This window comes from Phalacrocorax carbo, chromosome 5, assembly GCF_963921805.1.
Source record: "Phalacrocorax carbo chromosome 5, bPhaCar2.1, whole genome shotgun sequence".
In the NCBI taxonomy this organism is placed as follows: domain Eukaryota; kingdom Metazoa; phylum Chordata; class Aves; order Suliformes; family Phalacrocoracidae; genus Phalacrocorax; species Phalacrocorax carbo.
Window position 1 is genome coordinate 53,299,433 of NC_087517.1, and position 14,099 is coordinate 53,313,531.

General features: G+C 37.7%; 1 protein-coding gene across 4 annotated transcripts in view; it reads right to left on the reverse strand.

Annotated features, from left to right (window-relative positions):
• MOB2 (MOB kinase activator 2) overlaps positions 1–14,099 on the reverse strand; it is a 118,342-nt gene that overhangs the window by 46,112 nt on the left and 58,131 nt on the right. The gene's annotated exons all lie outside the window — the stretch shown is intronic.

A 14,099-nucleotide genomic window follows, 5' to 3' on the forward strand; every position in this document is an offset into this window, starting at 1 on the left:
TGCATTTCCATGAAGGCAGCAAGTGTCTGCTACAGAGGAGACACAAATATAAGTGTTAGATAATCCAAAAGCCACAACCGTTGTTCAAAAATTGGCTGAATGGATACAGAGAAACCAAACCAGATTGACATTCAGATACTCTAAAACTTTTAAGTGATTTTTTTTTTCATTTCTAAACACCTATTTACAGTTAACTTATATTTAAATAGCACTTATGCAGTCAACAAATAAAGGTAATCAGTCCCTCTTAACAGTGTTCTTTAGTAGTTTACCAACACTAAATGCCACTAAGATCTTCTGAAACCCTCCAAGGGCATCTCTTGGCAACACAACTAAGCCACTATCAGCTAGCTTCTTCAGAGAGGATTATTCCCATTCATTCCTCCCTGCCCAAACCAACTAGAAATGGTGCATTTTCACAGCATTTGTTTTCTGCTAGTTTAACCCTGTGACACAGCTCACCATGGAGCAATTTCAGAGTCACTGGCTATATAAGGGAAACAAACAGCAGAAACCCAGCTAGGGATATGAAGTCCCTTTCAGGGGAGATTTGCCACTCTAGTGGCTTAGCTGTACTGCTGAACAGCATGCTTATGCTAATAGCTTCACGCAGGCGCTTGCAAAGAACAATGCCCAATGTGTGTAACTACATCGGTTCCCATAAATGAGAATGATAAGACTGTATACACAGAACAATTGCACTTGTTCCATTGTTCCAGGCTGCCAGGATGTGGTGTTAAATACCGGTGTAGGAGGAAGTCAGAAGTGCTCAAGAACACAGGAAAACACCTGGAGAAACAGGGGACTCAGACTTGAGACTGGAGAGGTGCAATCCAAGTGGAGCTGTTCAGTGCACACTCATGTCAGAAACAGCAAGGACCACAGCTGTAGATCACCAGAAGACAATAATCTCCTCCCAGTCTTGCAGTTTTCTGACCACCCTTTGAAGGATCACTCTAAGCGATAACAATAAACAAAATCAAGCCTGAGTATTATGTTTCAATCTTGAAGTGAGTATGAAGCTTGAAGTATGTATTTTGGGTAAATAGGGTCCTTAGGAGCATGCTTCATCTCATCCTTAAGAAACACTTTGTCTATAAATAATTTTTTAATCCTCAGAGATTATCTATTTTGAAATTGCATTGCCATATTCCAATATGTACCTACAGGGGAACAGACAAACTGCAATTATTTTTCAAGAACATGACCACGAAAATATTTAACCTGTATTGCAATATAGTTTGTAACACAGAATCTTCCTCATCATTATCATACCTAACCATGCTACAGAGCAGATTTATTATAAGCTATCCTGCGCACACAGAGGTGGAAATTCTCCTATTGACAGTGTCACGGCAGTGAAGTTGACAACTTAGTAATCTATCTAGATTTTCAATATATGTAAAATATCAAAAGCTCAATTTATTCAGTCCACTATATTTCTCTGAAACAGTAAGAAACTCTCTCCCTCCCACCAAATGCTCTTCAGAACCTCTACAGTCAGAGTGCAAGCTGATGGACAGAACAGCAAACTTACATGCAACATAACTCCTTTCCGAACCTTAACAGAGAAAAGGAAACTGATGATTCCACAACAGCTTTCTGAAAAACCCCAAACCCTGCTTTTGGTTCTTGAACCGTTTTTAGGAGAGCTGTTACTTATTCAGACCTCTCTAATACACAGTGGTGCACTGCTACCTGTCCTGTATCTGAGCATTGCAATTCCACTACTTATCATATATTGCATTATTGACTGCAAACTTTTCCCACACAGAGTAAGTGTATGGGGTTTTTCCCCCTTAAAAGGAGAGCACAAAGAGGAGATATGAACTCTAACTTGTTTGAAGTCAGCTCTGTGAAAGTAAAATTTATTTTTGTAATCTGTGCTAGCAGAGTTGACTTTAAAACACAGCAGTCCCAGTCTGTAGTATTTTAAATCAGTGTGCACAAATATGAATAGTGTTCAAAATTTAAGGCGGGAAAAGCCTGGAGCTAATCTTGTACATGTAATGTGAGACAGAACTGGAATAGCTATCAAGATCTAAATAGTCTTGGTCTTTGCAAAACAGCTGCCACATCTACACTGATATTCCTCTAAGTCAAAAGAAAAAGTAAAATCATTCTGTTGGTCTTATCCTGTACATTTTTTACCACTGTTACATATTGATTAGCATTGCATTTGGAAAGGGCTATGATTACTTCGTAAGCACATATTCCCTTCCTGCCACTGATTCCTCTGTTCCTTGTAAAACTCACTCTTCAAAGCTTAATCATCTGTATTACAAAAACTAATCCATGAAACTGAAAACAAGGGGTTTGAAGAAATCCTGCAAGGAAAGGGAGAAGATAGTGACAATTTTTCTATGCTTTGAAGATTGGGTCAAATTGACATGAGAAGAGTTGGACACATAGGGGTTTTTTATCCCCTTTCGGCCAGTTTCTCTCTCATAAAAGCTTGAGGGTAAGTCCCCATGAGACAGACTCCAGTAGCCACGTGCCATTTTGCCAAGGGTTGAACTAAGGAACTCACTGTAGCCTTCAGCTCTTTGCATGCTCATGTTTAGGCTGGCAGCTGATGTAGTCACTGCCTGTCTTTTGTTTTTCAGAACAAGGAGAAAACACATTTTTTCCCCTCCCTTGTCTGGGAAACAGGAAATAGATTCTTATAAAGACTCTCCCACATACAGACTGGGCAGGAAAAAGGTGGAGTTTGGCAACATTAAGATTTGTTCTTCAAATGCAGACCAGTAATTATTCTAAGGTAAGTGACAGGGTGGCTGGGCTTAGTAATGTTTACTCACCCTGGTGCTGCTGTTTTCAAATGTATTTATATTTCATGCAGACTTACCCATAAATGTAAAAATCAGTTATTTTTGCCTGAGTTTCCAGGTGGTTAGACCCTTGCACATACTTTATTTACCTTTACATTACATAAAGGTGACAAATGCAAAGAAATACACCTTTTTAAGTAATTGTACAAGTTAGTTCTTAAGCTCCTTATAAAGTGGCTAGACATTTTTATCCCTATTTTATAAATGAGACTATACTGTTTCAAGTGCAGAATATAGCTCCCCAGAGCACACAAAAAGGTCTGCACCTCCACTTCATAAACCATAAGTTAGTAGCAATATTGTCTTTAGCTCTGGGAAAAAAAGTCATTAGGACAGAAAAGAATGTGGGTGTTCTACAAATGTCAGTCACTTGATAACTATAACTTTTATGTCTGGAAGGACAGATCTTGTTGGTCGTATGTATTCCAGGAACTTCTATTAAAATCTAGTAACAGGGAAAAAATTAGTATGAACACAAGGAAGACACTGAAAAAAATTCTGAGATGCTGGTTTGAAACTACTGGAGTATGATCTACCTGAAAAAATCCTAAAGTAACTTACATAATCCAAAATTTTAGATTAAAAATCTGATATTTTTTTTTCCACTAGCCAGAGTCTGAGTATTTCTATGACCACCTACACCAGGAATCCAGACTGTTTTATATAAGTACTGTAGAAGGTCTTTCTAGCCATTGTTTGTGGTGGGGAAAAAAACCCCAACCTTAGGAAAAAAAATAAGTTGAACCGTGGGAACAGCTGTGGATGATATGGAAGACACTGAAGGAATACAATCATGACTGCCCATCCTCAGTGGGTACCAAGAATATGTATATAGTTTGCCTTATGTTTTTGTATCGGATGTCCCTGCCTACTTTTAAAATGCAAAATTTTGCATGAGATCACTTTGTAACATGCTCCAAATTCATTCTCAGTTTAGAGCTTTTCAAAAGCCTTTCATCACACAGGGGTGGCACAATTTGGTAAAAACATTAACTTATTATCTAATTTAGATCTCAAAATGGTTATCTGGCAGGAAAAATTTGGAACATACTCAGTATCAAGCTCCTTCAGAGTTTATGCTACCTATATTAAGAAAAGCTGTCACTTTCATGGAGTGCTATTAATCAGCAGCTCTCAAAATGGTTTAAATCACTTTTCTGCAGCATATGCCTCCAACATGAATTTGCATAATATGCCTGTGTCACATATTCCTCCATCACAGCATACATACCACAACTTCCAGCTCATTCCAGTGCAGTCCATGTACGTACCCTAACACATCCCCTCTGTCAGTTCCCCTCCCTTCCCCACATGCCAAAATCCCCAGCTCTCTACTCATTCCAGGAGTCTCCAAGCATGAAAAGACAACCCTGCTAAGTTTCCAGCTTGCTGGCCAGAAACAACAGGCTCTCCTGCCTTGCTCTTTGACATAACTGCCTACCTTTTCTTCTCTTATCTCCTGATCCTTGGGAAGGACAGTGGCAAGGAGCACACCATGCTGTTGGCTCCCATGCTAGAAAGGGGAACAGTCAGGAATTAGAGGTAGGCAAGCACTGCAAGAAACAAAGTACTCCCAGCATAGGCAGCCTCCTCCAGCACTAGGGCACAGGGTCCTGCATGTAACAGCTCTTACTGCACTGCTCCAATACTCCCAGCCTCCAGGTCACCTCGGAAAGGCATCAGAATTGGTTTCAGAGTTCATGGCATTCCCCAAAAGTAATTTCATACCCTGTTGCTTGGAAATGGCTACAGAAAGCTATCAAAAGATAATTCTCTGGTCACAAGACCTTCTCTAAAACAACAATCAGCCCCTACGCAAATCTGCCCAGTCCCTTCTATGTCAGAAAACAGGAGGGAAATCAAAGTGAATGCACAGTACTCTTCCATGAAAGAGGTGTTACAGACTAGAGAAATGATGTTTTGAAAACAGCATTTTTTGTTTAAACTATACTTGAACACAAAAAGAAAGGTCCCTCATGACATGAATGGTCAGTACAACCAATACAAATAAAAGACATGCTCATTTGGCAACATGGTTGATTTTATGTAAGATCTAAATTCCATAGTAAATGCTTGGATAACTCCAGAGACCCGGTATATCACCTGGTATCGTGCAAGCTAAGATGCAGCACAGAGCTCCAACTGGCCTCCTCTGAAGTGATCTTTCTCTACTTGATTGCATCACACACTAAGTTTGGTATGTTATCCACCTTCACAGAAGGCATCTAACATCCAAACTGCTTAGTATTACAGCACTAAACTGCATAGGAGTCAATCTCTCTCAAAAAGTCATATTCCAACCTCTAATGAACCCAATTATTTTAGTGAAAAGATGGAAATAATCTGCAAAAAATCTGATTCCTTTCAGTTCCTGAATAGCTACCTTAATTCGTGCTCATTGAGGTGAGATTGAACAGTTTTTTAGAGCTAAAAAATTTTTCATAATCTTAAGTGCAGTGAGAGTCCTGACCATATTACAAAACACAGCATTTAACCCCATAAAGTTAAACATGTGGTTCCTCTTCAGTGTTCTATGAGGCATTACCCATTACAAAAATCCCCTAACAAGCTCCATGAAATCAGATTATAATTAAGAAATTACCAAATTCCCCTCAGAAAACTGCTATATTACTGTATCAAGAATATACTAGTAATTAAAACTGACCGGGAAAGCAAAGACTTGGAAAAGAATAGGTTCAACACCTTTGAGTAACGTAGATGCATGACTGCCATGAAATAAACCTCCCAAGCCAATAAAACCTAAGACGCACATTAAGTCAGCATGGTGCTGTCTGCAAACATTCAGCATTAGGATCTTTCCTGCCAACGCACAATACTTTAGCATCCAGTGGCATTGCTGCTGTTCTCTCCCACATATAATAAGTTAAAGAACTCATTTTCTTTTAGCTGAGCTAGCAGCACTAATCAAAGTGCTGGTTCATCCTGCATCATTGGCAGGACAGAGCTTTGGGAATGGAAGATTTTAAAAAAATCATTAACAGGTTTTGCTTTATTTTAATTTCTTAGCTTCAGAGCAGACCATAATCAAGAGTCCCCTCAATACAGTTATGAGGAAAGAAACCTCAATTTACATCATCATTATTGTAGGTATGGTTTGACAGCAGGTTAAGGGAAAAAAATACGGCCCCATTCTATTTTAATGGAAAGCTTGAATTCACTAGGGGAAAAAAAAGATTTTAAAATGTCTATATTTAATACATTTGTTCATTCCACTTTCACAGTAATATCATATTAAAAAGCTCTAGTCCTCAGAGCATCTTAGGGGGAAGAAGTAGAAATAAACTGTCCATTGCATAGCAAGCTACTGAATCTGCAATTCACTGTAACTGGTATAAAAGTTTAGGGTTAATTTACTGCCCCTAATTATTATTAATGAGCTATAAATTGGTATGTTAACACTTCTGGTGTACAACAGTAAGTTACGACTACTTTTAGTGGGCAGTTCTTACCCTGCATATGTACTACCTTCATTATAAGCCCTGACCACACTATCTACTTCAAAAAGCAGTTTACCTGGGAGGAGGGAGGTGGCATAGAAGGGGGTGGGAGCAGCAGCGTGGAAGCAAAAACCCACAGCTAAGTGTCTCAAGTGTTTTGCTGCTCCCTGTTCTGGTTCCAGGTTGTTACTGGAACAACATATTTGTAATACTCAAATTCTAATATGAGCATTCATCACCATAAGAAGAGGGTGACAGTTCTCTTGAATTTGTGCCACAACATCATTTCATATCAAGAAGGGAGACATTTCCAGTATGTAAATATATACACTATGGGGGCAGGAGGAAAAAAAAGAGGGAGAGAGAAAAACAAACACAGAAAACCTGTAGCAGCACATTCTGGATTTCTGAATTAAATCTTTGCTTCTGGTGGAGAGTAATAAAATATTTGTGAAGAGTTACTGTTAGCTACACATAGATGAGCGATGAGAATGAGCATATATTCCTGTATGTTATTCTTTGATTAAAATACTTCCAAAGGGTAGGAGACTAACTGATCAGGCCAGTTTTAAGAGTATGTATTAAAATGAGCATCTTTATGTCACAGTCTGAGATTTTTATTTCTTAACCACTTTTCCATAAAAACAACAAAGATTTTAGCGATTAAAATATCATCTGGCATAAAGTACTACAGTTTCAGAACTACATTACACGATTATTCTACACTATATGTTCCACTGATCTGAATAAATATCTGATCAAGACGTTACCCCCCAAAAAAATTTTATATTTAAATACTTATTTTCTGTAAGTCATCTACAGCATTCACCATGAAGAAGACTCAGTTCCAAATCTGTATTTGGGAACAGCTCTATTAATATAACAACGACTCACAGTGCGCGTTCTAGTGAAATCTTCTATTTAGAAGCATTGCATTTATATTTTCCCCATATAAGGCTTACAGTTTAAATCTTCACACATACATTGTTAATGAATATAAAAAGGCTTAAACCACTTTTGCTTGCTCACACATGCAAAAAAATCCCAAAGAAAACACATGCAAGATCATAAATTTTGTGTTGTAGGACAAAGGCTGCAGAACAGCCAGGCAGAGGACAACAGTTACAAAAGTAATACCCACAGTTTCTGTAAGAGAAACGCCATTCCTGAAGGTGCTGATTAGCTTAAAAGATTCAGAATTATAATTCTAGAAGTTGTTCAGTATTTTGCACCATATTTGCATCTCCCTCTACTTGGTAAACGTACTGTCACCTGCCCATGTAAAGTGGACAGTAGCAGGACTGCCCAGGATACATAAATAATGCCAAAATATGGTGGAATTGCTGCAAATGCTAAGTTCTTGTCACCATACAAGGAGACTATTGTCAGCCCTACTGCATGCTTGTGTTCCTTGTCACTCTCCTCCTCCAGCTTTCTACAGCTCCATATCCCTTCTCTCCACAGTTCCTACAGCAGAGCCAATAGTAAGGTAAGAGGGGTCTTTCTCAAGCAGAGCACTGGGAAAAGCACAGCAACCAGAACCTGCACTAACAAATCTCCATGGCACAGAGCACGCAGCAGCAGTCAAACAGCTAGCAGCCCTTCCTGGCTCCACTGTTAGCTGCATATGGGGAAAAGGTGCTAGACTGAAATCCTGTCCTGATCATTTGGCTATGTCAAGCAGTAATGTGATGGCAAACGTGGGATACAAGGGAGTTGAGACTCAGGGGAAAGTATTTTATAAAGGAAACTTCTGCTGTTTGTGAATGAGAACATTTGCCACATTTTGCTTGTCCTTGGAGGCTCTTCTCTGTCTGTATACACCCAGCACTCAGAGCATTCTCAGATCTCAGTCTACATCCAGATGCACTACTGAAATGTCACCCCTGCATACACTGCAGTAACCCTCCTCCTCAAAAAAAAAAAAAAAAGAACAAAATAAGGGACAATTTAATGATGCATGAGAAGCCACCTCATTTTGTAACTGAAGCATACTGAATGAAAATCACTGTCAGATCCAGAAAAATGAAAGAGGAAACCTGGAACTAAATTACAAATGAGCACAAAGAGCTACAACTGACCAAGAAAGTACTAAGATCACCTGGAGTCAGGCAGAGTTCAGTCAGCAGTGCTGGCATATTGCATCTTGGCTTACATTTTTTGATACCATAAAGCATTTTAAACGAGATTCTCCAAAAATGGATTCCCAATCCAACAAAAATTGAAGTGGATAATCTACATTTTTTTGCCTTAATCTGATAGATCTATGCTGTGCTTTCCAAGGATAACAGTCTGTATTGCTACCCTTTTTTCATGATAAACTGGTAATTTGGGAGGACTGTAAAGCAGTTCAAACAGCTGCCTCTTCTCAGATAAGATATTTGGGTGTTCATACTACTACTGTCTGCCAGATGAGCTATTTCAACAGGCTTTCATGAGCTGTTTGTCACATCCTTTAATGTTATTTTTGCTGCAGTTGCAACGATGCTTAATAAAAAAAGCCTTCTGAAGCACACACGCTCATTCCGATTTCTACTTTTTTTGGGCAAAACAAACATAAGATACTACGTTTTCTCCTTGGCTTGTTTTGCGTCAGTACAAGGCAGGCACACACAAAAAATAAACTCTTTCATTTTCAGTGGTTGGCTCAAAATCAAGACTCATTAGTTTAAAGCAGTGGCTTGGAGCAGAGGAAACAGACCTCAGGCCAACAGTATTTTCAGTCAGTTGAGCATCCATTAATCATTAAGATATTCCTAAGTATTATGTCCCCATCCAACTTGAATTTGTTTCAAAGCAACAGTTACTTCTGCCTTTGATTATATATAATCACCTTGATGTACACACAGTCCTGATGAGTGCAGCAAAAAAAAAAAAAGCACCTCTGTGCAGAGCAGAAGTCAAAGAGCATTTTCAGAAGGGCCCAGGGCAGCACTGGGCAGGAAAAGTGAGATGTCAAACTAATTGAATTCTTAGTTGAAACACCGACATCACAAGTTAAAAACAAACTTTACAACAAGGTTGAGCAAGTGTTCCTCAGCAGCACAGGCACCAACTGAGATGTTAGCTGCAAACACTGCATTTTCAAAGCTTTCACCATGCCAGATTTCTAAATGCACGACCTAGCAACATTCCTTTGACACTTAAAAATGTCCCAGGGAAACACGCCACACAGCAGTGCGCAGTCAGGTACAGTAATTATGAGAATATAAAAATTATTTAATTAACACAAACATTTTACTTTGTACTACATATTCATTTCAATAAATAACCTATTGTACATGCTGTTCAGTTTCCATTACCATGAGTTTGGGCTGTTTACTATGCAGGAGTTGCAGAGATCATTGCTTAGTTTTAACAGTAATCTTTGGACAGTTATCAAGTTTTTAAACCTGCACTAATTTAGACAATATTGCAGATCAAGTGTACATTGCATGGCCTTGTCAAAATTGCCATGCCAAGCAGAAAAGAGTGATGAGGCATCACGTGGCTCACTGACCAGGGTCATCAGAAATCCCAGTTCGGGTATAATTTCACCTAGTAGACGGTTTGTTAGTATAACGTACAACATCTGAAGCAAGGTCAGCAAGTTGCCAGCTGTCCAAAAGGAGGTCTTCAACTGCACAATCTACTTAACACTGCAGCAAAGCTTTTCTACAGTGGGCATGGCCGTTGTGAAGGTAAACCAGCATGGGCATGGTCCTGTCTGCACCAGTACAAAGGTTACAGGAATGCATAGGCCCATACATTATGATTTTAAAAGGCACAGGAAGCTTAGATGACACTACCAAAGTTCAAGCTGTATATTTGTTTCGGGTGGGTTGAGATCATATCTTGTGAAATCCATGCTTGGATTTACACCCTTCCTTAAACTTAAGTCATTAGGAGAAAAAGAGGAAATAGATGTGTAATAAACAATATTCGTTATGGCACCTTAGCAGTCTGCAGACTTATAGTGACTACCATTAATTCCAAATGCTAAAGGTACAAGAGAAGACAAAAATAGCATTTGCAAAGAGAAAAAAATGACAAATTATTACAGTGCCACTGCATTTTTCACTGTCAATAAACACAGCACCAAGCAAATAAATTAACATCTCCCAAGTTAAGATGACCTTCAAAGAGATCGTTTATAGAAAGAAACTTTGCAATGCAAAGAAATCTAATCAGCACAGAACAGCGAGCCTGACTTAACGTTGCCAAAGAGAAGCTGGCAGGTAAGATTTCTCCCTCAGTCCCAGCAAGATAAGGTAGGTGTCCTAACTCAGTGTCCTCTCATGAATCTCAGCACCAGATCCCTCGGTTTCTAGAAACATGCATAACCATTACCTGCTTCAAAAAGCAAGAGCAAACATGCCTGTGTCCAGTGAGACAGGCTCAGAGAATAGCTACAAATCACTGTTTTTAAGTGAAACTCTGGATTTTATGTGTTTCCAGTTTATATGTGCAGTTCTTACGCTAGTATCAGCTGAGGTACAGTGGAACAGGAGAAAGGCTAGGTAGGGGGAGCTTTTTGCTAGTATTAGGTCTGAAAACATTTTCAAGTATCTAGCTCCCCTTGCAATCTTCCTCCTTTATGAGTTTACAAGTGCAATCAGAGCCTGACCAAATCATACCAAAAGAAAACACTAATTGTGATGACTCTTGCTACAGTTCCTTTTTTGCAAGCAAAATTAATTAACAAGAATCCAGATTTTCCTGAAGACTTGATCAAATATCTGCAGTTTTGGGGAGTTCCTTATGATGTCAAAGACAGAACTATTAAAAGGAAAAGGGAGGATCTTTATGTAGAAGGTGTAAGGGTCTTCACATAACCTCTGTATCCTAGAGACTGGGCTTCTCCAATCCCACTTTTTCATTGTCTCATACAAGATACCAGCATCACCTAAACCAAAAACACTACCCGGAGCTTGACAAACCAATCTGTGCAAACTTTATGACTTCAGCATGATTTATTTACGTTTTAAGAACATCTGGATACAGTATCTGAGGAGAACAAAACATTGCACTTTCATTTTAAAAGTTGAGGGTCTAAACAGAATTCTTGATCTCCCTCACAAATATTAAGTTACACCCTTTAATGAGAACTTCCTGCAAATTCAACAGCTCCAGTTTACAAAACAAGATGCTATACAGTAGGAAGGTGCCAAACAAAGTGACTTTTAACGTAAAGAATTCCCTCCTATTGCTTTTGATGCACAACTTCTATATTTTAAAATTATTAAACATTTAGTGTAACACCACCTTGTCTGATTCAGAGTGCAGTTGGGAAGTTTATCACCATACTCTGCAATTACACCTCTGAACACACTCCTGATCTTGAGGTACTCACATTTGGCTGTAAAAACCACCTGCCTTTTTTTTTTCTTTTAGCTTTCTTTTGTTTGGTGGTTTGTTTTTTGTTGTTGTTGTTGGGGGTTTTTGTCCTGTTTGGGTGTTTGGGGTTGGGTTTTTTGTTCCGTTTTTTTTGTTTTGTTTGTTTTTTGGTTTAACGTTTTCACACACTACACTGTAAACACCAACCCCACAATATCTACATCCTCACCATGTGCAGGTACCTGCTGCAGCAGTGTTTGTATCTGCCCTATAACATTCCACCCCCATGAGCTCCCCTCTCCTGAAGTGACCTGTGCAACAGGGCACCGCTCCACCTGACAAGTGGAACACGCTGTTCCAAACAAAAACCCCTAAAGATCAAAACAAGCCTTTCTGCTGACATGCCAAAAGTTTAGGCTAAACAGGAAAACATACTTGAAGCTCTTTTTCCATTACCTTGCATTATTAAGCCATCTAGGCAAGAGATAAACATAAAAGGAATTTCTTTAATTAGATAAATTCACTCCTCAGCATCTGTTGTTTAATAGAGCAAAGCACATCAGCATGTTAGAGCCAGATAATATCGGAGTCTCCCACAAACTCACAGTTGCGGCTTCTTTTTCATGCAAGCATTTGGGTGCCACTGGTTTTACTCACTGTAATACAATACTTCCAGTTAAATGCTTGCCGTAAAATGTAATGCCAGGTATTCACTGGGCCACAACAAGTGAAATTCCTTAAAATGATTATGCAGCATATTGCAAGTTAGAACAAGGCAGAACAGATGCATAGGGTGATCTTGCACAACTTATTTCCCTGAAGTTCTATACCATGCATTCATTTTTAAGAAACCTCAAATCAATTAAAGATTGTGCTTCCTGTGACTAAAATTTAAAGAATTCCTTTAATATAAGCAATATTAATTACATCTTGCATTTCAGCATAATTTCTTAATTGACTCTCTAAATTAAGATAATCTCTCAAAGGGTCAAAAACCTATGACAAAAAACCAAGTCAATGCTAACATATTCTTAACCTCTATCTATTGAGTGACAAACTCGTCTTACAGCTTAAAACCAAATACTGCAAGACAGTAACTTTCAATTATGTTTGATTTTGTATGCAGTCAGATAACGGAATTTTTATTACAGTAATTAAATAAGTTAAGGATAAACCAGAAGCATGTTAGCATCCATCTACTTTGCCATTAAAAATACCTAATCCAAGCCTAATTTAAAGTTTAAAAAAAAATCTAATTTAAACATATGTTGGCAAAGCAAAGGACCTCTCTAAATGGCATTGTGCAAGCCAGTGCATGCAAAACCAGTGCAGACCAGCTGAACAACACTGCCAAATTATTTCCTATCTGATCTGTTTGCACTGCTATATGCCTCTCTTGTGCAGAGAGTGCCAGTCAAGTGCGCAACAGACCATGAGTTTAAAGAAACTAGGTCATTTTGGGCTAGTCTGCACACCTGTACTCAGAAATGTATCTGAGCTCTTCAGGAATGCAGCACTAAGCCAACTGCACTATGAAGTACTTAATGCAACGCTTACAGAAGGTTAAAAGCAGCAGCAAAATGAAACGAAACTTTAAGGCTAACAACTTTCTTAATTTGTCAAGTCACCTGCCAGGTACTAATAAACAGTTAACACAGCACCATGGAAGTACAAGTCCTCTTCAGTTCAGGTATGCTGTGCTGAGAAATAAAACTTACATTGTGCGAAGACATACAAGAACCCATTTCAGTGAAATCAAATGCAGAAATCTAAAAATCTAAAAATCTAAAAATCTAAAAATCTAAAAATCTAAAAATCTAAAAATCTAAAAATCTAAAAATCTAAAAATCTAAAAATCTAAAAATCTAAAAATCTAAAAATCTAAAAATCTAAAAATCTAAAAATCTAAAAATCTAAAAATCTAAAAATCTAAAAATCTAAAAATCTAAAAATCTAAAAATCTAAAAATCTAAAAATCTAAAAATCTAAAAATCTAAAAATCTAAAAATCTAAAAATCTAAAAATCTAAAAATCTAAAAATCTAAAAATCTAAAAATCTAAAAATCTAAAAATCTAAAAATCTAAAAATCTAAAAATCTAAAAATCTAAAAATCTAAAAATCTAAAAATCTAAAAATCTAAAAATCTAAAAATCTAAAAATCTAAAAATCTAAAAATCTAAAAATCTAAAAATCTAAAAATCTAAAAATCTAAAAATCTAAAAATCTAAAAATCTAAAAATCTAAAAATCATGTACAGGAATTGTATATTCTCTGTTACTGAGAGGATTTAACAGCAGAGAGAAAAATTAAATCAGTATTTTAAACACCACAAAAGTGGTAGAGTAACTCAGCATAGTTTCAAGTACTTGAAACTACTTTAAATGTAGTCAGTCTGAAAAATTAGTTTAAGCCATTTGTATTCCCTATCAAGGAACATCATACTTAATGAGTTTAGCTCTTGTTTGTATCCAAAGCATGAGGTGATTGCTGGCA